Source organism: Bos grunniens, chromosome 9, assembly GCF_055505025.1.
Source record: "Bos grunniens cultivar Pamir isolate PY7600 chromosome 9, Bosgru_T2T1.0, whole genome shotgun sequence".
NCBI lineage: Eukaryota > Metazoa > Chordata > Mammalia > Artiodactyla > Bovidae > Bos > Bos grunniens.
This window is the reverse complement of record NC_141173.1, coordinates 53,855,489-53,883,445: the sequence shown is the minus strand read 5'-3', so window position 1 is coordinate 53,883,445 and position 27,957 is coordinate 53,855,489. Positions and strand designations below refer to the sequence as shown.

General features: G+C 38.9%; 1 protein-coding gene across 3 annotated transcripts in view; it reads right to left on the bottom strand.

Annotated features, from left to right (window-relative positions):
• The window catches only part of GPR63 (G protein-coupled receptor 63), a 127,703-nt gene extending 105,145 nt beyond the window's left edge, over positions 1–22,558 (bottom strand). The window contains exon 1 of one of the 3 annotated variants that reach the window (XM_086317668.1): positions 22,508–22,558. The gene's annotated coding sequence lies outside the window, so the exon portion shown is untranslated. The remainder of the gene's footprint in view (positions 1–22,507) is intronic. The other 2 variants (XM_086317671.1, XM_086317672.1) reach the window with 2 other exon arrangements.
• Between the last annotated feature and the right edge of the window lie 5,399 nt (positions 22,559–27,957).

Sequence of the window (27,957 nt, the reverse complement as noted above, 5' to 3'; positions counted from 1 at the left end):
GACACTTGTTTATTTTTTCCCAGAGAAAATTTTTTAAAATGTTTTTAAATAAAAAAGTTTTGAAAATAAAAGTAATATTAAAGTTAAGGAAAACCAGAAATGTATAAAATACAAAGCTGCCTCTAATTTCTTGTTCAGCATATATATGTGTGCGCACATGTGTGCTAAGTCACTTCAATGATTTCTGACTCTTTATGACCCCATAGGCTGTATCCCTCCAGGCTCCTCTGTCCACGGGATTCTCCAGGCAAGAATACTGGAGTGTGTTTCCATGCCCTCCTCCAGGGATCTTCCTGACCCAGGGATGGAACCCACGTCTCTTTATGTTTGCATGTACCCACCTAATAAATTTTGAAAAGTTCACTTTTTATGACCTGCATTATATTACTCCAAACTTGTTTTATGCATATATATCTCTACTCACGTATTTAATAAATGGGTTCATACTATCTTACAATCTGATACTTTCACTCAAAACATATTTTGAAAAGCCTTCCATGACAGCACATTTGGATCTTTTTCATGACTGTAGAGTATTTGTTGTATGAATACAACGTGACCTATTTAATTTGTAATATATGAATATATAAGCTTTTCCAATATTTCTGTAAATATAAACAATGCTGCTGTGGTATATACGTGAATATTTCTAATGGATAAATTTTTCTAAGTAGTGTCATTTGCTCAAAAAACATGCATATTTTAAATTTTAATAGACATTGTCAAATTTACATTCCCACCCACAATATATACAATATAGGAGATCCTTTCCTCAAACCATTGACAATAGAGGAACATTATCAATCTAAATGTCTAACAGCAGAGAACTGCTTAAGGCAACTTTATCATATGCACACGAGGAAATTGTATGCAACAACTTAAAATTATGGTGTGAAAGAATATTTAATCATTTAAGAATATGCTGATAATACATTTTTAAGGAAGAAAAAAGAACAGTGTAAGAAAATACTATTCCTAAGCTTATATTATGATGCTGTTCTTATGAAGCTCTTCTGAACTCTGATTTCTTCACCAATACAGTGAAGTCCCATTTTGATAGAACCAAAATGAGATAATTCTCTTGAAAAAGATAAGTAAGCCACAAAGTTTCTGACAAATGATGTATCTCTAATTGAAGCTAATGTTGACATTTTCCCCAAATCTGTGAGTCAACGGTATAATGCAGACCAAACCCACCAGCTTTGTTACAGAGGGCCAACCAGAGACATAGTGAATGGACACAATTTTTGCTCTCTCTGTTGGCTGCCTGACAACTTTGACAAACACGGGGACCTTGAGGACTTAAAGACTCAACATGGAACAGTCTGTACAGATTTGCAGAGGGTGTGGGTTTTCCCTCAAGAGCTCTCCCAGGCTCCTTTTCTTCACATTTCTAACCTACCACATCTAAGAGCATTCAACTTTTCCACAGAACTTTGCCTAACCACCCAAGTCTCAAATTATTTTTTCTTTTTTTCCCATCCTTCTGTACTTCTGAACATTCAATTTCTCACTGCCTTGCACAGATACTTCACTGCCGGGTATGTCAGCTTTGAGTCAGGCAGATTAGTCTAGAGCTTTGTCCTACCTGAGTCCCATTTGACATGCGTGACCTTAGGCTGGTTACTTATCCTCTCTGAGACTCAATTTATTCATTTTAAAAATGGGGACCGTTAAATTTATCTTAGAAAAGATTATTCATGTAGAGTACTTTATATAATGTATACCACAAATAAGACTGCAATAAACATTAACACTGTTATTATTGATATTATTTCTAACATACTTAAAGGCATGTGGCCAGGTCTTATCTCAACAAGATTAAGTATACAATACTTGTTTTAAATGAATTTATCTAGATTTATTGGAGAAGGCAATGGCACCCCACTCCAGTACTCTTGCCTGGAAAATCCCATGGACGGAAGAACCTGGTAGGCTGCAGTCCATGGGGTCTCTAGGAGTCGGACACGACTGAGCGACTTCACTTTGACTTTTCACTTTCATGCATTGGAGGAGGAAATGGCAACCCACTCCAATGTTCTTGCCTGGAGAATCCCAGGGACAGAGGAGCCTGGTGGGCTGCCGTCTATGGGGTTGCACAGAGTCGGACACGACTGAAGCGACTTAGCAGCAGCAGCAGCATCTAAATTTATATACATTTTATAAACTTGGCCCAGTATTATTTTCTTTAGGCAACAACATTTTGTACAGGTTCATGCTCAAATATCACTGTATTAAAATAATGAAACACAAGAGATTACAAATGGAAAGGCAAATACTTCTTTGGGCTAGAAAATGGGGGGTGGGAAGTTTAAGTAGGACAGAACACGCAGAAGAATATGCATGTTTCTCAAAAAAAAACCCGTGTCATGGACCTGAATTATTAACCAGACTGACTTGAGTCAGGAGAATTAAAATCTTCACAGCAGGATATAAAACACTGAGAGCTGAGATACATACATATATAAATAGATGATAAATAAATATAAGTATAGAATATGGACTATATGCCTATATGTATATCTCAGCCCAAGCTGAACTCTTCAGAATTTGTATCACATTATGAGAGTTCCCAGATATTGTAGTTTCCTCTTAATCAACCAAGTAAGTGTCATTCAGAGTTTAGGTCTCAGCAAAACGTCTGGGCTAAAATTTGACTTAATGATGTCAGAGAGTCTCAAAGCAGTTTGCACTGAGTGAAGCAAAACATCGCCTCCAGTCTCCAGGGTGCTAAACCCTCAGTGGAGAGGTACTCAAGCATAAGGTAGCATTTTTAGCAGCAGTTCTCAGTTTCAGAATGATTTCAACAACTTCAAAGCCATCCTTTGTTTCACGTAGCCCTATTTGCATGTTTTTAGCCCAATCATGGGAGAAATGAGCTGCCTGTTTTTAAACAACATCCCTGCTTTGTGACTGGTAACAAGCTACATCTGGGCAAGACTGCTAATTGGCAATTTTAAAGACACGTGGGGCCAAGAAGGTCTCCTGAGCAGTGATCAACAGACCTGATGTCTAACGGGAAAGGGAACATTGGGGATTCATAGTAGAATGTGTCTATTTTGTCTACTTATCTATTTTATTTATTTTAAAGGGATGAATTTAAAAGAGTAAGCCACACAAAGATTCCATTTCTTAAAAAAAGCACAACCTGCATTTTAATGTCCTATACTTAGTATCAAGTAAGTTGCAATATATATAGTATGACATTATTTTAACCCCACTAAGTGCTTTGATGTGGAACTGCTCAAGGAACTTAAATTCATTAAGCTTACCCAATGTTTGGTTTTTCTCAGACTCAGTTAAATTGATATTTCAAATATAAGAAGAACTAGATTTATAATTAGACTTCAGTGCCACATTGGGTACTAATGAAATATTTGTCTATTTACTAACCACATGCTAAGTCACTTTAGTCGTTTCCGACTCTGTGCGACCCCATAGACGGTAGCCCACCAGGCTCCCCCGTCCCTGGGTTTCTCCAGGCAAAAACACTGGAGTGGGCTGCCATTTCCTTCTCCAATGCGTGAAAGTGAAAAGTGAAAGTGAAGTCACTCAGTCATGTCCGACCCTCAGCGACCCCATGGACTGCAGCCTAACAGCCTCCTCCGTCCATGGGATTTTCCAAGCAAGAGTACTGGAGTGGAGTGCCATTGCCTTCTCCGTTACTAACCATAATCAACTGCAAATTGATGCACTCAGATCATACTCAGAAGTTTAATTTTCCTATTAGGGTTCAGTTCAGTTCAGTAGCTCAGTTGTGTCCGACTCTTTGCGACCCCATGAATCACAGCAGGCCAGGCCTCCCTGTCCATCACCAACCCCTGGAGTTCACTCAAACTCATGTCCATCGAGTCGGTGATGCCATCTAGCCATCTCATCCTCTGTCGCCCCCTTTTCCTCCTGCCCCCAATCCCTCCCAGCATCAGAGTCTTTCCCAATGAGTCAACTCTTCGCATGAGGTGGCCAAAGGATTGGAGTTTCAGCTTTAGCACCATTCCTTCCAAAGAACACCCAGGGTTGATCCAGTGAGTCCTTATGCAAGGGAGGAGAGCAGAGAAAGAGAAAGCAGAATCCATTTACCTATATAGGGCCAACATTCCTGGGGTCAGCTACTGAGTACAATAGCTGCTAAAAATATTCCACAGTTTTAACATTCTAACACCCAGAAAATTAGTAGAATAGAAAAGGTTATACATTTATTTCCCAGAGCATCTTGGCCTGGATTTTTGTAGATCCTTTCTCTACTTTAGTAGAAAACTCTGGAGAGGTAATGAAACAGGAGGGGGTATCCATCCATACACCCAGTATCATATTTTACCTGAGGGAAAAGTTTGGGGTCAAGGCTCATTTTTATTTGTGTTAGTTAAACCTATTGAAAGTTTTTAAAGACATACATTGTAAATTCATGTAAGGTTTCCATGAGTGATCCATGTAAACTTTACTTTAAAAGAAAATAATGTTTGAACATAATTTTGAAGGTATAACACTGAAAGCATTTATTAATATTAAAATGAATAAGGGAAAATATACCCTTATATATTAATATAATCAGAGATCACTATAGTATAGTTCTATATTTCCTTTGGGTTTATTTCTCCGTAAGTGAGATTTTTATTTTTATTTTATTTTATTTTTAAACTTTACATAATTGTATTAGTTTTGCCAAATATCGAAATGAATCCGCCACAGGTATACATGTGTTCCCCATCCTGAACCCTCCTCCCTCCTCCCTCCCCATACCATCCCTCTGGGTCGTCCCAGTGCACTAGCCCCTGTATGTCACATTAATTTGCAAGGCCACAGCTTTGTATATTCAAAATTTAGAGAATAAATCTCATTGTAAATTCAGTATATTGCTTTCTGTTATCATTGTCTTCTTACCACCTAAATGTGGAATATAATTATCTGTTTTAAGGTTAGAATAGTGGAAGCTGAAATTGAACTATTTTCAGTTCAGTTTAGTTCAGTCGCTCAGTCGTGTCCGACTCTTTGCGACCCCATGAATCGCAGCACGCCAGGCCTCCTTGTCCATCACCAACTCCCAGAGTTCACTCACACTCACGTCCATCGAGTCAGTGACGCCATCCAGCCATCTCATCCTCTGTTGTCCCCTTCTCCTCCTGCCCCCAATCCCTCCCAGCATCAGAGTCTTTTCCAATGAGTCAACTCTTGGCATGAGGTGGCCAAAGTACTGGAGTTTCAGCTTGAGCATCATTCCTTCCAAAGAAATCCCAGGGCTGATCTTCAGAATGGACTGGTTGGATCTCCTTGCAGTCCAAGGGACTCTCAAGAGTCTTCTTCAACACCACAGTTCAAAAGCATCAATTCTTCAGCGCCCAGCCTTCTTCACAGTCCAACTCTCATATCCATACATGACCATAGGAACTATTTTAAACGTAACTAAATTACTGATTAAATTTACTCAAGAAATAATGTTTGCTGGAAACTGTATTTGATAAAATATTTCAATAGTCTCCATCTGGAAAAACCTTCAGGAGAATTCATGGCCGTCCTAGGGTTCACCAAGTCATCTGCCTGGATGCAAAGAAGTGAATGAGAAGACATTTAAGGATCCCTTTGAGCTCCTAGAATCCATAAAACCTCAAAAGTAGAAGCAAACCATGCCTTACATCTACTTGGAATCACACAGAACGACCTATTCTTATTGAGGACGCAGATTCTGACCTCTCTTTACAATGGAGATGCCTCTAACAGAGCCAGCAGGTCTCCCTGTTATTAAACTAACCTGTGATGAGTGCCTGCTATTATTAATAATGCACACAAAGGCATAATGTTAGGGGTTAAAGGGTGTAAAAGATGGACATACTTCCTACCCCAAAGAGGTACAGAGAGTGGGAAAGTTTAATCAATGTCTATTTTCAGCTTTGCTACATGAGCAAAAAGCTATACAAAAGATACCAGAGACATTGAACAACTAAATTTCTCCTTTATACAAATACACATACAAACAATCCCCTAATTTCCCATAGGGGAAAGTTGAGCAGAACTACAAAATAAACATATAGCTACATACATCACACATATTTACACATATATGTAGGGATAAATATAAACACACACACAGAGAAGGAAAAAAAAAAAAAACAGAGAAAGAAGGCCAGATGCTCAGAGTAGGAATCTGTATTTAGTCAAATTAAAATTGTTTTTCTTAGGGAACCCTCCTACACCATCAGTGGGAATGTGCACTGGTGTAGTCACTATGGAAAACAGTATAGAAGTTCCCTCAAAAAACTAAAAATAGAGCTACTATATGATCCAGCAATCCCACTCCTGGGTATATATCCAAAAAAACAAGACTCTAATTTGAAAAGATACATGCACCCCAATGTTCATAGCAGCATTGTTTACAGTAGCCAAGACATGGAAACAATCCAAGTGCCCATCGACAGATTACTGGTTTAAGAAGATGTGGCGTATATGATACAATGGAATATACTTTTTCCATTTAAAAAAAATGAAATATTGTCATTTGCAGAAACATGGATGAATCTAAAGAATATTATACTTAGTGAAGTAAGTCAGAGAAATGTAAATGCATTATGATAGCACTTACAGGTGGAATCTAAAAAATAATACAAATGACTACATATAAAACAGAAACAGACTCACAGACATAAAAATGAACTTTTTCTTGGAAAGGAAGGTGAGGGGACAGATAAACTAAGAGTATGAGATTAACAAATACAAACTACTATACACAAAATAAGCAGCAAGGATTTATGGTATAGCACAGGGAATTATATTCAATACCTTTTAATAACCTACAGTGAAATATAGTCAGGAAAAAATAACTCTGCTGTACACCTGAAACTAATACAATGTTGTAAATCAATTAAACTTAAATAAAAAAGATTGCTTTTCTCTTTAAATTATCATATTTTCTAAATATTCAAAATCATGTGAGGTTTACTTTGATAATTACAAAAAGCTTTACTTGATAATTACACAAATTATTAAAATATAAAATAAATTTAAATCTGGACTTTAAATTTTTTTCCATATTTTTAAAAACTCATCTTCATGGAATTTGAAAGCATATTTCTAGTCTAGAAATAAAAATATTACTAGTGGAATAAAACCTGCATTTTGGATATCATATCTAATCTACCCTACTAACATGATAAAAGGAGAACAGAAAGTAAAATTACAATTTGTATTCTAGTCCAAAATTTTTCTGGGCTTCCAGACACTATGATGATGAGTACTTTAAATGCATGAATGAACCAAAATTTAACATGAAATCACAAGTGCTTCTATCACAAATATAACCAGCTGTGTTTAGAATTTATGTCTTGATATTTTCAAAAACCAACAAATTTAAATGCACCATAGAAGCTAATTACTTCCACAACCTACTTCCTGTGGCCAGTGACAGAGAAAACTTTGCAAATAAAGCCAGGTTTATTTACTCTGCCTTATTCAACAAATCTTTAAATAATATTTGTTCATGTCAGTCAGTATTCCCAGTCACTGAACACAGGGAATTCAAAAAAGTAACGTGATTAATTAACAAGAAAGAAGACAATCCAATTTCTAAAGTATGTAAGACACTTGAAGAGACATTTTGCAAAAGAGATTCAAATGGCCAATAAGCAAATTATGGTGTTCAACATCATTACTCATCAGATAGATACAAATTAAAGCCTCATTACATATCCAGCCAAAAGACTTAAGATTAGACAACTGGCCATACCAAGTACTGGTGAAGCTTTGGCTCATTAATGGGGGGGACAGTAAAATGTACAATCACTTTGGAAAACTATTAGGTAGTTTCTAATAAAGTGAAACATGTCTCCCTATGATGCAGCAATCCTACCCCTAGAGAAATGACTGCATATGTTCTAAAACAAGACATGTACAACCAATGTGAATATCAGCTTTATTGATAATAGCTCAAAATTGGAAAGTCAAATATACATCAACAGGAAAGTCATACACTCATAAAATGAAATAATAAATAAGAATCTGAAGAGCAACCAACTGATACAGTGATACAAATGAACCTCAAAAATATTACGGTGAGCAAAAGAATGTACACTGAATGTTTCCGTTTATATGAAATTCAAGAAGAGGCAAAGTTAATCTATATAACAGGGATCAGAATAGTGGTTACCTAAAGCAGGCACCCCACTCCAGTACTCTTGCCGGGAAAATCCCATGGACAGAGGAGCCTGGTAGGCTGCAGTCCACAGGGTCGCTAAGAGTCAGACACGACTGAGCAACTTCACTTTCACTTTTCACTTTCATGCATTGGAGAAGGACATGGCAACCCACTCCAGTGTTCTTGCCTGGAGAATCCCAGGGACGGGGGAGGCTGTTGGGCTGCCGTCTATGGGGTTGCACAGAGTCGGACACGACTGAAGCGACTTAGCAGCAGAGCAGGGGCAGAGGCATTTTCAACTGTTGACCGAGAAGGACAAACAGAGAACTTTCTGAGATGACTGCACATCTCTGAAATAGTCTATATCATAATCTAGGTACTGGCTACATAGATGAATACAGAAATACAAAGTAACTGAGCTGTACACTACTTACTGTGTGTTTGTTTTACCACATGACAATCATACCTCAACTTTTTAACAAAATTAACAACATTAGGTCCCTACCTTCAAGAAATTAGGGGACTAACTGGGATTTTCCAGGCAAGATTACTGGAATGGGTTGCCATTTCCTACTTCAGAGGATCTTTCTGACCGGAGGAACAAACCCGCATCACTTGCGTCTCCTGCGCTGGCAGATGGATTCTTGACCACTGCGCCACCTGGTAATGTCTACTCAGCGGCAGTGTACTCTGAAGACATATGAGAAAAAAATAAAAATTCTTGCTTACATGTTCTTCAAAACTTGTTTTTTAAAGAGAACTTTGAGTTGATGTTTTTAATGTGTTACATCAATTCTAGATATGATACGTGCTGAATTCTGTCTATATGGAAATCTGCTCTAGTCTGAGCAGATTTCATTCATGTATTCACTCAAAAGTCATTTATGGACCATTTTCTCTGTTCCATATTAAAGGAAATGCAGAAATAGAAAAGACCTCTCTACTCTCAGACAGAGGGAAGACCAACATCTAAAACTCATAGTTTTTCTTTTTCTTTTTTTTAACTTCATGAAATCCTTCTTCTCTATAACGGCAAGCACAGCTAACACCCAGGAGAGAGCTCCTTGGTGCAATCACAATGTCCTAAAAAGGACGCATGAGTGGAATGGTGGAGAGTATGTTAAAGGAGAATCACTTTGCTTATAAAATATATTTTTTTAATTTTTTTTTTAAAAGAAAAACTTGAAAGAGTTGATCTGTTGCTCTCAGCCACAGGGACTTTGAGGATAACTTTCTTTCTCTTGTTATTTCAGATTTTATAATCATCATGTCCTCAGATACAAGAATCAAATCATTTTCAAGAACCCAACATCATTATTTAAAAAGAAGGCACTGCCGTTGTAAGCAAAAATGGCTTATGTAAATGTATCTTTTTAAATAATCTGATTTTTCTTTCCCTAGGAATCATCACACAGAAGTCTTTTTTCAGCATCTACGGTGGGCAATGTTGTCTGCTAGAGAAGTAAAAATATAGTTACCAGATCTGCTTTTCTGTCAAAAATGATTTGGCTGATCATTTTTACACATTTGCCATTGACGTTTTGCATCTTTTTTCTAGTCTGCACTCCAGTCACAGCCTTCTGGCAATATGATGTTTTTGAGCACAGATTTGATACGCAAAACCCATCCGTTTTTCCGGTGATTCACAATCTGTAATTTTAGAAAGACTTGGTTCTTTATCACTTGTCTCACTTTAATAAAAGATCTTTGCTAGTATTCTCTGAAGTCCTTTTGGAAACAAAATTCCCTAAAAGATTTCCAGTCTGTGAGAGTGACAAACTCATTTAAATAATCATTTCAGAACAACATTTTGATTTATGGTAAGAATGCTGCTCTAATATTTAAAGTGGCTTAAGGAAATTCAACCAGTGAATATAAAATTAAGCATAACTGTCTCTTCTCTGAGAGGGCACACAGGCTGCAGGGAAGCTGGCAACTTAGAAGACATGGAGTGTGCGGCTTTGGTCCAAGGAGCCATGCTGAATGTTCAGAAGGTTTTGTACTTTGTAGCCTATATTTATTAACTGGATTCTCAAGCTTCCCTTTCCCTCTTTCTTGTGGTAACCTGCTTATCTATGCCATCACATTCACCATTCTGAGGCTCCTGATCTTTCACAAAAGTCCATATACAGTTTTACACTAAGAAGAACATTTTCTGCACCAAGGCCAGGGTTTTGAAAATGTGGAAAACTCAGAAGCTAAAGTTGTACAATTTGACTCGTTTTGGATAAAATACTGACTGTTCAGTTGATTATTTGAGAAAAATGTGTCTGGTGGTTCAAGGGCATAAAAGGGAACTACAGGAGATGCAGGTGGGCTCTCCCCAAGCAATTTTCCAGATAATTGAGGCTTGATTGTTGTTGTTCAGTTGCTAAGTCATGTCTGACCCTTTGTGACCCCATGAACTATAGCATACCAGGCTTCCCTGTCCTTCACCATCTCCCAGGAGTTTGCTCAACTCATGTCCATTAAGTCAGTGATGTCATCCAACCATCTCATCCTGTGTTGCTCCCTTTTCCATCTGCCCTCAATCTTTCCCAGGGTCAGGGTCTTTTCCAATGATTTGGGTCTTTTCCAATGAGTCAGCTCTTCACATCAGGTGGCCAATGTATTGGAGCTTCCGCATCAGTCCTTTCAATGAATATTCAGGGTTGATTTCCTTTAGGATTGACTGGTTTGATCTCTTTGCTGTCCAGGGTACTCGCAAGAGTCTTCTCCAGCATCTCAATTTGAAAGCATCAATTCTTTGGTGCTCAGCCTTCTTTATGGTCCAACTCTCACATCTGCTCATGACTCCTGGAAAAACCATAGCTTTAACTATACAGACTTTTTTTGGCAAAGTGATGTCTCTGCGTTTTAATATGTTATCTAGGTTTGTCATAGCTTTTCTTCCAAGGAGCAAGTGTGTTTTGATTTTGTGGCAGCAGTCACTGTCCACAGTGATTTTGGAGCTGAGAAGAATTCCTTTAAACACCTGGGAAAGTTCTCAATTAACTAGGGCTCTCCAAAGCAGGCTCTGCACAAATGATCTGACTCACTCAGAAGGGCAGGAACTTCAGGGCCTCAAGGGGAGATACATGGATTAGAGAGGAAGCTGAGCCAGGCCTCTTAACACAGGAACCATCTCCCTCTAACTGTCCTCCTTCTCTAACAAAACTCCCATCTCGAGAAGGGGAAAGTGCTGTGACCTAGGGCAGGGATGGATCCTGTGTGGTGAGTCCCCAGGGTGGAAATTCTGGCCCTGCTCTTGGGGATTCAACTTCATCTTCATGGAAGTTGTCTTGCCATTTAGCAGGAGGTAGGCATAGCAGTCAGTCACTCCAGCAAGGCCAGCTGCTTGGCCTGTTTCTTTCCTGGATCAGTACATTAGAGTAACAGCAGTCTTTTTCAACTGTTTTTCCACATTCTGAAAACCACAGCCATCTTTCTGCCTCACTCACATTTGTTAAAAAACTCACATGGGTGGTCAGCTAGATGTAAATTACTCTGTCTCTAATTCCATTTTCTTCATCAAATTCAACAATGACTCATTATGGGTTGAAATGTTTATTCAGAACTGGTGAAAGATTACAGCTGGTAAGGCCAGAGGGCCTTTTTCATCACAGTGAGAAATAAACACTGAATTCTGATGGTAACAAGCCATGTACTGCCTTCAAACAGGCATTGCAAGCATCTGATTTCAGGAAAATCTGAAGTCCTTTTTCAGGTTAAAGTGAACCAGAAATGTAACAGCTCAGGGCTGTGTGCAATTTTAGATTGAGTGTCCTCATTATAGGGTAAAAATAGAAATACCCAGATATTATTATTGTGTTGTTCTGAGGTAAAGTGGGAAATAAGCCTGTGGGACTTCAATGTCTTCTGGAATTCTGAGAATGAGATATTTATGAAGACCTTAAGTATACAAAACAATGAAGAAGATAAATGATGTGTTAAATTGTACACTACACTGAAAAAGTAAACAGGGTTTTGGGATTTTGCAAAAATACAAAATAGACTTCTGGGAAAGAGCTTGAGTCCTAGAGGAGGAAAACAGCGTAATCTCTTTTCTCCGTGCCCTCTGCCATGACAATGAAAGTAAATCAAGAATGCAGCAGTTACATTATTTTTAAATTTTCATACTGGTATTTTTATCTCTAGCCTGCCCTTTCTCAAAAATGATCATTTTCCTCTTTCACTTTTAAATGATAAGTATTTATATGTGCAAATACTGTTTTTGAAAATCCAAGGAAAAACACAATTCAAACCATCTTCTTCAAATTCTTGCCAACTTTTCCTTGTTTTCCTTTTCAAAAAGGGACCCATACTGATGAACCTATTTGGAGGGCAGCAGTAGAGATGCAGAAGGAAGAAACTTGTGGACACATTGGTGGAAGGAGAGGGTGGGATGAATTGAGAGAGTAGCAGTGACATATATACATTAACATACGTAAAATAGATAGCCAGTGGGAATTTACTGTCCAGCACAGAGCTGGGTGCTTTGTGACAACCTAAAGGGGTGAGATGGGGTAGAGGTTTCAAGAGGGAGAGGACATTTGTATACCAATGTCTGCTTCATGCTGATGTGTGGCAGAAACCAACACAACACTGTAAAGCAATTATCCTCCAATTAAAAATAAATAAATTTTTAAAAAAGAAAGACCAGAGCTTCTTACTCCTAACTGACAATGGGCAATGAGTGTAGGGAATAGATAAATGATAAATTAGATGGCTGTTCCACCTTCATCTTTCAACAAAAGTTTTCTCATATTGTGGTGTCCAATTGCTTTGTCTTACTCTTTGATGTTTCAAATAGGCCAGAAGGAAATCTAGGCCAACCCCCTGACTCCCCAGATCTTGAGTTAATATAGCAGACAGTGTGCAAGGAGGCTAATTCATCTTTCATACCCAAAATTGTTAGCAGTGCACTCCAATGTCTGATTGACAGGGTGTCTTTTTAAAAAGACATTCTATCACAATCAGCTGGGAGGAGAGAAGCCCAGGTAAAGTTCATGATGATGTCTGGCTATTCAAAACCCTCTCAGTCAAAACTGCTACATATGCAGTTTTGTAGGAACTGCAGGAAGAGGGTCAGTTCAGTTCAGTTACTCAGTCGTGTCCAACTCTTTGCAACCCCATGAACCACAGCACGCCAGGCCTCCCTGTCCATCACCAACTCCCAGAGTTTACTCAAATTCATGTCCATTGAGTCAGTGATGCCATCCAACCATCTCATCCTCTGTCGTCCCCTTCTCCTCCTGCCCTCAATCTTTCCCAGCATCAGGGTCTTTTCAAATGAGTCAGCTCTTTGCATCAGGTGGCCAAAGTATTGGAGTTTCAGCTTCAACAAAAGTCCTTCCAGTGAACACCCAGGACTGAGCTCCTTTAGGATGGACTGGTTGGATCTCCTTGCAGTCCAAGGGACTCTCAAGAGTCTTCTCCAACACCACAGTTCAAAAGCATCAATTCTTTGGCACTCAGCTTTCTTTACAGTCCAACTCTCACATCCATACATGACTACTGGAAAAACCATATACTTGACTACACGGACCTTTGTTGGCAAAGTAGTGTCTCTGCTTTTTAATACACTGTCAAGGTTGGTCATAACTTTCTTTCCAAGGAGTAAGTGTCTTTTAATTTCATGGCTGCAATCACCATCTGCAGTGATTTTGGAGCCCCCAAAAATAAAGTCTGACACTGTTTCCATTGTTTTCCCATCTATTTGCCATGAAGTGATGGGACCAGATGCCATGATCTTAGTTTTCTGAAGAGGGTCACATTTGCCAAAATCTTAACCAATGGGGTGGATTAATTCTGCCTAAAGAAGTTAATAACTGAGCCTTGAAAAATTGTAAGGATCAAGTGTTTGCTTGATTATGTTTTTCTCATATGTGTTAAAATCAGATACCTGAGCAACAGAACTAGAGAAATAACTTTGAAAACTTTAAATGCTGTTAACATATAAGTGATGTATCAATATTGCTTTCAGGACATGACTATAAATATGAGTCAAGAGGTTAAGTGATGACAGACACTAGTCAAAAAGTCAGAAAGTCAGACTAAACTAGAAAGAAAACAAGAACAAATATCACAATCCTTTTCTTACTTTTCCAGTATTCTTAAGTATATTCATTATGTATGGAAAACATACCAGCATCACAGACAGAGGTAACATGATAGCCAAGGCCATTTACTAAAAGTGAGATCTGGTAAGATGCTGAAGCCTATTTCCCTCCCCTCAAAGCAAATCTTCTACCACTCCTTCCTTGCTAGCTCTCCTCTCCCTTTATCATCAGAACAACTAACTAAGCTGCCATAATTAACATAATAAGATGTTGTCAAGAGAGGAGAGAATTTCTGGTGTATATCTTTAGGAATCTCATTTAGGGAGCTGATCTTTCTTTTCTGAGCCCTTGAGATGTCTGAATATGAAGGTCCAGTTAATCAGCATTTGAAAGCCTCTATCAGCATCTCATCACCAAGGATACTATGCAGGACCATGTGTGTGTACCTCAAAGGCCAGCACTGATTCATCAAAGATGAGGCAAACAGCAAGGCCACAAAGATTCTCAAGACAGAGCGTGATGTTAGAGAAGCTCTAGCAATACAAGGTAGTTGAGGTCCTCTAAATCTGTGAAAATAAAGAAACCAATCCTCCGTAGGGGGACAGAGGCGATGTAGGAGAAAGAATATAAGGCAAACTACTGACTCATACTCAATAAATACATAAACACTGGGTAAAATGAGTATTTCCAGTCTTTATACGTCATTCCCTCTCTCTACACTAAAAAAAAAAAAAAAAAGTGCAAGTGTTAGTTGCTTCAGTGATGTCTGACCCTTTGCAACCCCATGGACTGTAGCCCACCAGGCTCCTCTGTCTATGGGATTCTCCAGGCAAGAATACTGGAGTGGGTTGCCATGCCCTCCTCCAGGGGATCTTCCTGACCCAGGCATGAGAACCCAGGTCTCCTGCATTACAAGCAGATTCTTTACCATCTGAGCCACCAGAAAAAGCTTTCCTCCAAATTCCTAGCTCTCCTTTTATGTGCAGCCCAATAACCACTTCTCCTGTAAGATTCATTATGCAATATCACTTCACTCTGCAATTTATCTTTCTGGGAATCCTTACTGTAGGTCATATTTGTTTCCAGACTCAAAGTTAAAGAGTCTTGCTTGTGTGCTGAGCATGACAAGTAGAATCTAGGTGTGGTGATGGTAAAGCAACCCACCACCCCCACTGTGGTCAAGGCCAGGGCTTTGGACCAGGACTTGCATCTGGGACAGCCCCTCCCCCATCAACTTACAACATGACTGACAATCAAGTAGATACTTAGCACTCTAACATCCAGTTTTCTCACCTGTGAACTGGGGATAATAATTTTTAAAAAACTACCATAAAGACTTCCCTGGTGGTCCAGTGGTTAAGACTCCACACTTCCAATGCAGGAGGTACAGTTTCCACCCCTAGTTGGGGAACTAAGATCCCACATGCCTCATGGTGCAGCAGGGAAAAAAAAAAGCTACCATATAGAGTAACTGGGGGGATAAAATGCAATAAGAAATGTAAAGTACTTACCACTATGTCCAATAAATAATAAACACTGTAAATATACACCACAAAAATATTATTATCAACATTAGCATGATGAACTCAGTGGTTCACATATTTGTAGTACTCTGCAAAGGAATATCCCCTGGAGAAGGGCATGGAAACCCACTCCAGTATTCTTGCCTGGAGAATCTCATGGACAGAGGAGCCTGGCAGGCTACAGTCCATGGGGTCCTAAAGAGTTGGACATGACTGAAGTGACTTAACACGCATGCACAAAAGAATAAGGGCTTCCCGCATGGTGCTAGTGATAAAGAACACACCTGCCAATGCAGGAGATACAAGAGACGTGGGTTCAATCCCTGGGTCAGGAAGATCTCTTGGAGAAGAGCATGGTAACCCACTCCAGTATTCTTGCTTGGAGAATCCCATGGACAGAGGAGCCTGGCGGGCTACAGTCAGTGCAAGGGGTCACAAAGAGTAGGACAGGAATGAAGCAACTTAGCATGCATGCACAAAGGAATAAATCCCTTTACTTTGGGGTTTCCTACAGATTATTTCATAAAAATTTACCATCATTAGAGTTAGACTGAAATCTCCCTAATCAAGCTGACAAAATTGGTAAATGCACTAATGATAATATTTCTAGGGAATTCCTTGCGGTCTGGTGGTTAGGACTCGGTGCTTCCGCTGTTGGGGATCAATCCCTGATTGGGGAACTAAAACCCTGTAAACTGCAGCACAGCTAAAAATTTTTTTTTTCTTTAAAGGCATGTAGTTTTTCTCTCAGAAATTCACAAGACAAGCAAAGATATGTAAACATACACACTTTTTAAATAGAAGTCGTGTTAGAGAAAAAATAATCACACTTTTGTAATTAGCATAATCTCCTCAAATACATAGTAATATATTAAGTCTGTAAAGCAAATTTTAGTTTTAAAAGAAATTTATTCTCCAGAACAAGTTAAATGTGTCCAAAAGTTTGCTCAGCAAACTATCATTTGCTTTCTTCTTAGCAATCACTTTTATTTAAATGGTCTGCTTCTGTCCAGTACTGGCAAATAATAAAAATCCCAAGTGATAGAATCTGATTATATTACACTATCAAGTTAAATAATTAAGAATTAATCTTTCTAATGTCTTTTATCTCATAGCCTCTCTCATAACTCATCACAAATCAAGTTTGACATTCCTCTTAATATTCTTTTATAGAATTCTCTTTAATTAATTAAACTCTCAATTAGTGAAATAATTTTATTTTACTTATAAACTGTATTGTCATTTCTGAAAAAATTCAAAATTATGAAAAATGTTTATAAATGTGGGAACAGATATAAAGTAGGAAGGATTTAAATTTACAAAGATATCAATACAATAATAACATGAAAAAAGAATTACCACAGGCCCCAAAACCATTTTTTAATCATTATCACAGTTATGGTAGAGAAACATAAAAATGATACATTGCTATGATAAGGGATTTTTGTTTTATTCTGAAGTTTACAAAAATTAGACATTTTATTTCTTATTTTGATATATTCTCACAGCTAAATAGTAGGGGAACTTCATTGCTGGGGGAATGAAATTGAGAATGTTTAAGTAACTTCCCAATATGTGGTAGAAGCTGACACTTGAACACAGGTACACCTGGCTAATATGCTAAATAACCGCTAGTTCACTTGTGAACAATTAACAAGGGTATTACATACAGACTGTAATATTTTCAAAGCACTAGAATACAATTAAATGCCTTAAGCCTAATTTTATTTCTGATGACAATAGAGACTCTTATAGTGTTTCCAGATCACCTTTAGGAAACTAAGTAATATTACAGTGTAGGTCCAGTACTGCACGGTGAATTGGGGAAGCAGGACCCTGAATTCCTAGACTCTGCTTTGAACTGTTTGACTTTAGACAGTGAACCTGCAAAATGAAGGCGATGAACCCAATTCTGGCTAAATTACCATCCAATGCGATAGGATGCTTCAATGGACAGAAGTCCCCACCATCATTAATAGAAATGTGCATTCTAAACTGCTTCATAAGCCCATTTGAACTTTATGCAATGCAAAATACACCAAGATTGAATTATGTCCTTAAGAAAATAATTATGCAACTAAAATCTGACATAGGTTGCTGTTACTGGTTGAATTATGTTCCCTCAAACTTTATTTGTTGAAGTCCTAACCACCAAATTACCTCCGAATGTGACTGTATTTGGTGTACTGGTGGTTGTAGTGGCGGCTTAGTCGCTAAGTCGTGTCTGACTCTTGCAAGCCCCATGGACTGTAGACCACCTGGCTCCTCTGTCCATGGATTCTCCAGGCAAGAATACAGGAGTGGGTTGCCGTTTCCTCCTCCAGGGAATCTTCCCGACCCAGCGATTGAACTCGCATCTCCTGCACCACAGCGGATTCTTTACTGCTGAGCCATTAAGACAGGACCATTCAGAGAGGGCCCCAATCCAATGAGACTGATGTTCCTATAAGAGGCGATCAGGACACAGACAGGCACAGAGGAAAAACTTTGTGAAGACATGGGGAGAGGATGGCTCCCTTCAAGCCAAACAGAGAGGCCTCAGGAGAAACAGCCATGACAACACTTTGCTCCCAGATTTCTAGAATCTAGAACTAGGAGAAAGGTGTGTTTGTTTCAGCAACCAAGTGTGTGGTACCTTGTTATGACAACCCTAGAAAATGAATACAGTTGGTTCTTCTATAGCAGCTATATAATCAAAGCATTCTAATGTACATAAATACTGTATGCAGGTCAGGAAGCAACAGTTAGAACTGGACATGGAACAACAGGCTGGTTCCAAATAGGAAAAGGAGTACATCACGGCTGTATATTATCACCCTGCTTATTTAATTTCTATGCAGAGTACATCATGAGAAACGCTGGGCTGGAAGAAGCACAAGCTGGAATCAAGATTGCCGGGAGAAATATCAATAACCTCAGATATGCAGATGACACCACCCCTATGGCAGAAAGTGAAGAGGAACTAAAAAGCCTCTTGATGAAAGTGAAAGAGTAGAGTGAAAAAGTTGACTTAAAAGCTCAACATTCAGAAAACTAAGATCATGGCATCTGGTCCCATCACTTCATGGCAAATAGATGGGGAAACAGTGTTAACAGTGGCTGACTTTATTTTTGGGGGCTCCAAAATCACTGCAGATGGTGACTGCAGCCATGAAATTAAAAGACGCTTACTCCTTGGAAGAAAAGTTATGGCCAACTTAGATAGCATATTAAAATGCAGAGATATTACTTTGCCACCAAAGGTCCGTCTAGTCAAGGCTATGTTTTTTCCAGTGGTCATGTATGGATATGAAAGTTGGACTGTGAAGAAAGCTGAACACCGAAGAATTGATGCTTTTGAACTGTGGTGTTGGAGAAGACTCTTGAGAGTCCTTTGGACTACAAGGAGATCCAAGCAGTCCATCCTAAAGGAGATCAGTCCTGGGTGTTCATTGGAAGGACTGATGTTGAAGCTGAAATTCCAATACTTTGGCCACCTGATGCCAAGAGCTGACTCATTTGAAAAGACACTGATGCTGGGAAAGATTGAGGGCAGGAGGAGAAGGGGACGACAGAGGGTGAGATGGTTGGATAGCATCATTGCCTCGATGGACATGGGTTTGGGTGGAATCCAGGGGTTGGTGATGGACAGGGGGGCCTGGCATGCTGCAGTTCATGGGGTCGCAAAGAGTTGGATCTACTGAGTGACTGAACTGAACTGAGTAGAAGGAACACTAGGAATCTAATGAAATGTGAAGATCTGAGAGGTCCCATCTTCTCCATAAACATTAAAATAATCCTTCTCACAACAGCCCTCTCAGCACAAAAAGTAAGAATTACAGAGAGGGTGAGCCTGTACCGCGTCAGCCACAGCAGTGCTCTGCAAGGAGAAAATAAAAGTGGAAACAGTAACTACCAGCATAAGAAAATAGAAGCCACACAAAAGGCACATACTTTCAATAACCTCTCAAGAAATGTGAAAGTATGTTACAGGTAGTGAAAGACCTCCTGTTTGCATAGCCACCAAATACACCACCCACATCAATGGACTGGGCTCTCTGGAACCTTAAGTTTTTTACTAGCTCGTTACTTTTATATGATTTTCCCCTTCATTTTCCTTGAGACAGTAGCATTAATTAAGACAAATAAACCTTGCTCAGCAGGGTTCTCATCTCTTCCTCCTATGAATTCCCATTGCATTTTATTTATAATTCTTAGGGCACTTATTATGCCCTATAGTGAGGGGGCTTTGTACACTTTTCTTATTCCAACAGGAAGCAAGGACTTCATTCATTCCTTGTCATAACTCTTACCTCTACCTATGGCAGAGACTTGCACCCAATTAACACTCAAGTAATATTTACCAAACTGAAGTGAACTGGATAACCATTCAATAAACCATTGAAGTGTTATTTTACCTTTTAGGTCATAGACAAATAGTACCTCAGTAGGAAATTGAGTACGGAAGACTGTGTTCACACCGAAAGTTATGAGAAATGAGTTTAGAGAGATTAAGCAGGCATGGAGCTCCTTAAAATTCAAGGAACTTGCATTTTATCCTAGGGGTGATGAAATGAATTTAAAGCAGGGGAACAACAGTTTCACGTTTGCATTTTTCAAGAAAAATGAGTCTGGGTGTCAGTTGGAAAATGAATTACAGTCATGATGGAGGCTGGAAGCTGCAGGCAGGGTTGAATTAAAGAACAGTCAAGAGAGGTCTGAGTGTTTTGGTTTTTGTAACTGGGAGACTAGTGAAATCATTGTCAAATCAACCAAAGTACAACCAGGCAACATATATAGAAGAAGATTTAAGACTTTTTTTTTACTGAAATATTAATCGTATTACACTCAAGTATGTAAAATGCTTTATTTTGAAATGAATGTATTGATCTTGATCTTGATGTATTTGTACATAGGTATATACTAATGCAATGTCCGCCCAGATCAAGATAGAGAATACTTCAAGTACCTCTCATTCCCTTTCCTAATCAATAACTTATTAATTACAAGGGAAAAAACAGTAATTTTACTGAAAAAATATGGCAGATACCACCTTAACCAAGCTGTCAAAGTTAACGTAATCCAAATGACAAACTGACAGTATGCACTTCCAGATGTGATGCACTGCAAAGGGCAAAGATGACAAAGAATTCTTCGACACTCTCCCATCAGGAGGTATGGCCAGGGCTCCTTACCCTTGAATCCTTACCCATGCTCCCTACCCATGCTCTGTGACTGCACTGACAAAAGAAGTGATGCTCTGACAATTTCTGACAATTCTACTTTCTTTGTCCTGTAATATTTGCTTTTGGAACCCAGTCAGTCACCATGCTATAAGAAGCCCATGCCACATAGAGAGCTTGCCTACAGATGTGCTGATCCAGTCTTAGCTGAATTCTCAGGCAACAACCAGCAACAGCTGCCTGCCGTGTGTGTGGGCCACCTTGGATGTCTAGCCCATGTCAGCCTTCAGATGACACCAGTTCCCACTGTAATTACATGAGAGATCACAAGAGAAAACTGCCCAGCTGAGCTCCAACAATCTGCAAAACCCTGGAAAATATATATATATATATATATATATATATATATATATATATATATACACACACACATGATGATATATATATATGATTATATATATATGATATATCATATATATATGATATCATATCATATAGATATCTATCTATATATACACATATATATATATGATGATGATATATATATATGTATATGATACATATATACAGATGACACCAGTTCCCACTGTAATTACATGAGAGATCACAAGAGAAAACTGCCCAGCTGAGCTCCAACAATCTGCAAAACCCTGGAAGATATATATATACATATATACATATATATTATATATTGTGTATATATATTATACATTATATGTATAATATGTATACATTATATATAATATATACATATATATAATATATATATATATGAGCTCCAACAATCTGCAAAACCCTGGAAGATATATATAATAAGGAATTTTTTTTAAGCTGTTAGTTTGTTTTTTAATATATTTATTTGCCTGTGCTAGGTCTTGGTTGCCGCACACGGAATATTCACTGAGGAATGAGGAATCTTTAGTTCTGGCACATGAACTCTTAGTTGTGGCATGCCAGAATCTAGTTCCCTGACCAGGTATTAAACTCAGGCCCCCTGCATTGGCAGTGTGGAGTCTCAGCCACTGGACCACGACTGAAGTCCCTAAGCTGCTAGATTTTGAGATGATTTGTTGTAGAGCTATAGATAACTGAAACAGTGACTAATGTAAAACTGTAAGCTCCGTGATGTTATCTTCCCTGTGTTCCTAGCTTCTAGAACGGTGCCTGGCACACAGTAAATAGAAAACTAAATATTTGTGGTGATGAATAAACAAATGAATAAACAGCAATATTACTGATTCGAGAAAATGATATGAAAAGCCACTTCTCTATTCAATACTATGAAGCAAAGGTGAAATGTTTGTCTTCTCTCACCTTAATAAATTACTTGAGCAAGCAAAGTTTTTAAAAAAAATCATGCTATTAATCATATCTACATTCAGAAGTGGGTCGTCCATTTGACCTACCTAAAAGTGGGTCCCTTAAAAAATAGAATGTGCAACCTACATATTTAATAAAGATCTCATTAAGGATGCTGTTTTAAAGGCTTTAGAATCTCTTAAAATCTTTTATCTTACCTTTTGTTATTCCTCCTGAAGCATCATGGTCAGTAACGAAAGGAAAAAATGTAACAAGAATAACCAAAGAGAACAAAAGGTGCTCATTCGCTTTGGTGACATTGTGATACATTAAGTGTTTTTTCATGTCTAAGTACCTTACCTGAACCCAAAGCTTCAGTGTGGACCAACACCAGGGACAGGAAGGCTGAAACAGAAATGACTGTATAACTAATAGATAATGGCCTGAAGCACAGAGTTCGTAAGAGTTGAATATTCTATGCGGGGGTTTCCCCACAGTAATAGAAATTTAAGTAATATATAGTAATATTATTATTATATATAATAATATATATATATAATAATGTATAATAACATATAATATTATATAATAATAATATTATATTATAGCATGGGCGGCTGCGACGGCGCACATAGCATGGACGAGAGGAGCTACCCCACGTACGAGGTCAGGGGCGGTGGCCGAGAGTGCCAGGCTGCGACAGCACAGGAGCAGCCACAAGGAGCTACCCCACGTCCGAGGCCAGGGGCAGAGGCCCAGAGGAGCAACCCCACATCCAAGGAGTGGTGGCTGCGTGGGAGCAGGAGGGTCTAGAGGAGCTATTCCACATTCAAGGTCAGGCGGGGCGGTGGTGAGGAGATACCCCTCGTCCAAGGTAAGGAGCAGTGGCTGTGCTTTGCTGGAGCAGCCGTGCAGAGATACCCCATATCCAAGATAAGAGAAACCCAAGTAAGACGGTAGGTGTTGCAAGAGGCCATCAGAGGGCAGACACACTGAAACCATAATCACAGAAAACTAGTCAATCTAATCACACTAGGACCACAGCCTTGTCTAACTCAATGAAACTAAGCCATGCCCGTGGGGCAACCCAAGACGGGCAGGTCATGGTGGAGAGATCTGACAGAATGTGGTCCACTGGAGAAGGGAATGGCAAACCACTTCAGTAGTCTTGCCTTGAGAACCCCATGAACAGTATGAAAGGCAAAATGATAGGCTACTGAAAGAGGAACTCCCCAGGTCAGTAGGTGCCCAATATGCTACTGGAGATCAGTGGAAAAATAACTCCAGAAAGAATGAAGGGATGGAGTCAAAGCAAAAACAATACCCAGTTGTGGATGTGACTGGTGATAGAAGCAAGGTCTGATGCTGTAAAGAGCAATATTGCATAGGAACCTGGAATGTCAGGTCCATGAATCGAGGCAAATTGGAAGTGGTCAAACAGGAGACAGCAAGAGTGAATGTCAACATTCTAGGAATCAGTGAACTAAAATGGACTGGAATGGGTGAATTTAACTCAGATGACCACTATATCTACCACTCTGGGCAGGAATCCCTTAGAAGAAATGGAGTAGCCATCATGGTCAACAAAAGAGTCCAAAAGGCAGTACTTGGATGCAATCTCAAAAACCACAAAATGATATGTTTGATTCCAAGGCAAACCATTCAATATCACAGTAATCCAAGTCTATGCCCCAACCAGTAATGCTGAAGAAGCTGAAATTGAACGGTTCTGGTTTTAGAAAAGGAAGAGGAACCAGAAATCAAATTGCCAACATCCGCTGGATCATGGAAAAAGCAAGAGAGTTCCAGAAAAACATCTATTTCTGCTTTATTGACTATGCCAAAGCCTTTGACTGTGTGGATCACAATAAACTGTGGAAAATTCTGAAAGAGATGGGAATACCAGAACACCTGACCTGCCTCTTGAGAAATGTGTATGCAGGTCAGGAAGCAACAGTTAGAACTGGACATGGAACAACAGACTGGTTCCAAATAGGAAAAGGAGTACGTCAAGGCTGTATATTGTCACCCTGCTTATTTAATTTATATGCAGAGTACATCATGAGAAACGCTGGGCTGGAAGAAGTACAAGCTGGAATCAAGATTGCTGGCAGAAATATCAATAACCTCAGATATGCAGATGACACCACCCTTATGTCAGAAAGTGAAGAGGAACTAAAAAGCCTCTTGATGAAAGTGAAAGTGGAGAGTGAAAAAGTTGTCTTAAAGCTCAACATTCAGAAAATTAAGATCATGGCATCTGGTCCCATCACTTCATGGGAAATAGATGGGGAAACAGTGGAAACAGTGTCAGACTTTTTTTGGGGGGGGGGGCTCCAGAATCACTGCAGATGGTGACTGCAGCCATGAAATTAAAAGACACTTACTCCTTGGAAGGAAAGTTATGACCAACCTAGATAGCATATTCAAAAGCAGAGACATTACTTTGCCAACAAAGGTCCGTCTAGTCAAGGCTTTTTCCAGTGGTCATGTATGGATGTGAGAGTTGGACTGTGAAGAAAGCTGAGTGCGGAAGAATTGATGCTTTTTTTTTTTTTTAATTTTATTTTATTGTTAAACTTTACATAATTGTATTAGTTTTGCCAAATATCAAAATGAATCCATCACAGGTATACATGTGCTCCCCATCCTGAACCCTCCTCCCTCCTCCCTCCCCATACCATCCCTCTGGGTTGTCCCAGTGCACTAGCCCCAAGCATCCAGTATCGTGCATCGAACCTGGACTGGCATCTCGTTTCATACATGATATTTTACATGTTTCAATGCCATTCTCCCAAATCTTCCCACCCTCTCCCTCTCCCACAGAGTCCATAAGACTGTTCCCTACATCAGTGTCTCTTTTGCTGATGCTTTTGAACTGTGGTGTTGGAAAAGACTCTTGAGAGTCCTTTGGACTGTAAGGAGATCCAACCAGTCCATTCTGAAGATCAGCCCTGGGTGTTCTTTGGAAGGAATGATGCTAAAGCTGAAACTCCAGTACTTTGGCCACCTTATGCAAAGAGTTGACTCATTGGAAAAGACTCTGATGCTGGGAGGGATTGGGGGCAGGAAGAGAAGGGGACGACAGAGGATGAGATGGCTGGATGGCATCACTGACTCGATGGACGTGAGTCTCAGTGAACTCCGGGAGTTGGTGATGGACAGGGAGGCCTGGCGTGATGCGATTCATGGGGTTGCAAATAGTCGGACACGACTGAGCGACTGAACTGAACTGATAGTAATATTAAATTTAACATTAAAATATTAAATAAATATTAAAGCAAATATAAAGTAATATTAAATTTAAGTAATATATAGTAACATAGTACAAATATAGCCCATTTGTACTGTTTCTTAATTGAATAATTAAAAAGCAGCATCTGTTTATGAAAAGCAGCATCTGTTTATGTACTCACCAATTCATAAAAATTTATGTTGAACTATATTGAAAAAAGCAAGGTAAAAGGAAAATACAATTTAAATCTTACACAAAAATATACTATTGTGTAATAAGCACCACTGCAAATGAAACTATAATTACAAAATAAAATAATCTTCATTACATATTTCAGTGAAATTATTCATTTATTTGAATTATTATAGCTTCCTAGAAATGCAGGAAGGCATTTTAGGAAAAATCTGGCTATAATATTTCCCATACATAAGGTATACTAAAATAGCAAATTTGCTCAAAATCATTCTAAGTGGAATTTTTATGACAAAACATACATGTATTAAATTTAATCATTACTTATTCTTTTGAAAAAAAGAAAAAGGCCTGAGGCTTATTTTACAAATGAATAGAATATTACTTATTTTTTTTTCCTCAGTAGCCCCACTATTTCCAGATGTGAATGTCAGTAATCAAGCCTATGGGTAATTACTTTTATTATTTTCTTTGGAACCAGAAGCAGAGTTCATTGTCATTCAGGTGGCATTGTTGCAGCTCTCTTTAAAAATGCACCTCTCCAAAGGTTATATTCTCTCAAATAACCAAGAACTCTTTCTGCTCCTCAAGACTACACTCCTATTTTTTCTCATCTCAGGAATTACTTCTCAACATCCAAGTACTAGCTTATCTCATTTTGACTGAATTCTTATCAACAAAGTATTCATCTTTATAGTGACCTACCCATTGCCTTTTTCCTCACAGGAAGTAAGAAGAATCAATTTGGGTGTTACCTGCTATGTACTTCACAACATTAATACATTAAACTTATAGAACCTCATCTCTGCTCAGGATTCTGTTCTTCTAACTCCTACAGTTCTTCCCAAGACACAGTTCTATTGTCGGAGTGCAGACAACGGCAAAGAAAAGCCACAGAATTAGTCACCTAAATGCGCTGAAGGTAAAGCTTTGAGTTTTTACATATGGACTTAAATCTAAGAGCTTCTGTTATTTCACCATTTCTCCTAAGAAGTAACTCAGTTCTATTATAATGTTCCTAAAGCAGAAGAAATGGAGTAGCCAGATAAACAAATGGATAGTCCTCTCAAAAGGTTTAATGGTCTAAGACAAGTAAGCTAGAGTAGCTTTAAAGTGATGAGCTATATAATGAGCAATGGCTATTTAAGATAAATAAAATCATTTTAATCCTTTGTGTTCATTTCTTATATATTTTCAGCTTGTACCCAATAAGCTGTCCTTAAGCTCAGCCCCAATTCAGGGCGCTTTGTGCCACATCAGTTCAATCCCTGTAGGTATGAGTACAGAAGCTTCATCATACTAACCTGAACCTCCAGTATTTTAGAGCATGGAATAGATATGGAGGAGGGGATATCCGTGCATAAGCATTAGTTGGGACCAAGAAAAGCCTTCTGGCACAGACAGTAGCCACTCCTGATTGGCTAATGGTGAGGTGCTAAATGTTGATCATGTGGAGCTAAGGGGATTGCAGCCAGATCACAGGTGGGCAAGCTCGGCATTAGTGCCTTTTCACCGTATCTCCTAGCTTGTCCAAGACGTTCCAGTTTATGCCTCTTGTCCTAATGTAACTGGTGCCCTCTTCACTCTCAAGTGTCTCAGTTTGAGCAATAATTTACATGGTGACCCTATTTATGGCAGAACTTTGTGATATCCGCCCAGTTAGGCAGCTTTTCTGTATCAGCTTCCTGGATCCCAGTTCTGTTCATCCTATGGTTGGCCTCCCTGTGTCTTCCCCTAACTCTGCTAACCACGAACCTCCAGGAATTATTCCCTTCTTCCTTTTTCATGTCCCATAAAATTTCTCTCCTTCAAACTCCCTCAAAATTACCCTCCTATCTCCTATCCCTTTTCTTCTTTCATAGGAAACTTTAGACCCAGACAATGTTGATATTTAAACTGCACAGATGGTCAGCGCAGCACACTGGTCATTATTTTTAAAACATCCCTGATCCAGAGCTCATCAACAAAGAAGTCTCTCAGCCTGACTAAAGCAGTCTACCACAGCAGAGAAGGCCCAGATGTGTATTTTTCCAGAGGTCCACAGAAGATTCTCATGCTGAGGGCACTGAGTAGTCCTGGCTTCACACAGCCCAGGCACCTTGCATGCCATCGCACCCAATTTTTATAGTCCCACAGAGAAACAGCGAAGGTAGTGCTGCAGTCAGGGGCACAAGGTTTTCAAAGAGTTTAAATCTGGGCTCCAACATTTGTTAGGCCATCTTTTATAGATCCCTGTACTTCAATTTTCCTTGTAAAATATAGTAACAGTACTTCTCCTCCTACCAGTGGTAAATATTGTTAATACATGTAAAGCACCTAGATCAATGCCTAGTACAGTAATTGCTTTAAAGATGCTAGCAATTATTACCTGTTTTACAATTGA